Source organism: Vicia villosa, unplaced genomic scaffold, assembly GCF_029867415.1.
Source record: "Vicia villosa cultivar HV-30 ecotype Madison, WI unplaced genomic scaffold, Vvil1.0 ctg.006245F_1_1, whole genome shotgun sequence".
Classification (NCBI taxonomy): Eukaryota; Viridiplantae; Streptophyta; class Magnoliopsida; order Fabales; family Fabaceae; genus Vicia; species Vicia villosa.
Genome location: NW_026706753.1, coordinates 48441 through 50862, shown reverse-complemented (window position 1 = coordinate 50862; position 2422 = coordinate 48441).

The window sequence follows — 2422 nt, the reverse complement described above, 5'->3', positions numbered from 1 at the left end:
ATTTGAAATAAATATATATAATCTTTTATTTCAAAAAAAATAACACAATGTTTCAGAGACTCCCTCTTTATGCAAACCAGTTCGAATTATGTCATTATAAATCAACCTATATCTCTCGTTTTTCCTTTCACTCTTTTCATTCAAGCGCAATCACATTAAGCCTGTTATCCGTACACGCACATAGTAGGGAAATCGGTTAGCGACTATGATCCTTTTCTTTTCTTTAGCACGGGGTTCTGGTTTTTTTAAATGGAGAAGCCCCATCTTTCCCAACTGCGGTTGCGGGGGATCGGACCGTAGTCCACCCTACCAAGCCCAGTACCAGTGACCTCTAGGCCAACCAACAGTGGGTGCTAATTATTAAATCCTTATTGGCTTAACAACCGTTGGGCTAAATGACCGGGTGAGGGTCACCTAACTTAGAAGGCTATTCTTTAATTAAATCATTTAAAAACAGGATCATTCACTTATATTCATCGACTCCCTACGTAGTTTGTGCTTAAGATGGTGCCGACTGCTAATATAAACTACTTAAGAGCTACTTTGAAAACTTGATCCTAAGGTCTCGACATAATGGGCATCCAAATTGATATCACATAATGAGGGGGTTTAGGGTGTCAGGACGGAATCGATGTTGTTGAAACATCTCCAAGTCTTTCTAACAATGCCTAAAGTGTGACAACCTCTATACTTTCAGAGTGTGTATGCCATGCGTCAAAATTCAAATTTTTGTTGGAGGTTAAAATTTTCAAATTTTGGGGAAATTCGATAACAACAGAAAATCATATATAAAGACTTGACAACATAACTAGAAAACAATAAAGCAACAAATGAAAGCGGTAAAGCTTCTCCCCCACACTTAAACCAAACATTGTCCTCAATGTTTCGATCCAAGTTGGAGAAGAAAAGACAGAACCTATATGAATGCTACCGGCGGGCTATCACAACCAAATCTGCTCCGCGTCTGGAGGAAATATCTTCTCCTATCATGCTCATCAACGGTGTCACCACCAGCAGCAACACCCGTAGGAATGTGTGTGGAGACCCATTCATCTTTGAGATGATCGTCTATAGATTTTTCGCCTAGATATGGCCGAGACGTGACAAGCGATCAATATCTTTATTATCTGCAAGTTCAAACGATAAAAGGAAAACATTAAACTGAAAACTCGTGGGTTGCCTCCCACGCAGCGCTTTGTTTAACGCCACTAGCTCGATGGCTTAAGAGTGCAAGCACTCAAGGTGGTTCTCATGAGAATGACTCCTCGGTTGAACTTTTAGAAAACCTCTTTTTCCATGGCCACTTATCAAGCCATCTCACATATCCCTCACCTTTTCTTTTCTTTCTTCTGTGGGGTGGTTCATTCATTTGAAATCGTGGTGGCGGTTCTGGATCTATCCTAAGTATCAGTTTTTCGAGTTCAGGCTCAGTGATATTATCCACCACCTCAAAGGTTAACCTTACCCTCTTATCACTAATGATATCCTTAGTTTCATGGTCATCTAAATTTCTCTTTTTATGCAAGACTTCAAATAAGGGTGCATTAGTGTGGATATTTTCCAATACCTTCACATACATTATGGATTTGGAGTCCACCTTAGCTTCCACAAAACTTTTCGGGAAAGGAATCGGTGGGGTATAGGGAAGAGGAATAACAATAGGCGTTTCCCTCTCTACCTCTTCTACAACCTCTCTTTTAGTTTGTGTTGGTGGATTTTTCTCCATGGCCACTCTTTTCTCACCAGAAATCTCTTCAACCACATTATCACTCTCCTCAATCTCATAATCACTCTCCTCAATCTCATAATCACTCTCCTCAATCTCATTATCACTCTCCTCAGGAATTTCAATTTGTTCTTCACTAATGGTTATGTCAATATACTCCTCAAGTAAGTCTCCTAGTGGCTTTTGTTCAAGTTGGGCGATTTGAGTCTCTAATACCATGTTGTGAGTCGCGAGGGACTCAACCATAATGGTCAGTTGCCTAAGGGTTTCATTGTTTTGAAGATTTTGTTTGTTAAACTCTTGGTTTTGGACGGTTTGTGTCTCTACAAAGTGCCCCATCATGGCTTCTAATCTAGAGTGAGTTAGTGTCTCGTCGAAATCCTCCATTGATGTTTTGAAGTTAAAATTATGGGATTCTTGAGGTTCTTCAAAGGGAGCTAGCGTTGCATTTTGCGTTTCCTCAAAGTTCTTCGTCATCATAGATTCTAGCCTAGAGAGAGTTTGTGCTTCAATGAAATCCTCCATTAAGATTTCGAGGTTGGATTTATGATAATCTTGTGGCTCCTCAAAATATTGGTTGTGGTGATCGTAGAAAAAATTCGGTTGAGGATAGGTTTGGTTAGAATTATAATAGAATAACGAAACAATTTATGTTATAATCGAGCCTAATATACGATATAGTTACGTGTTATCAAT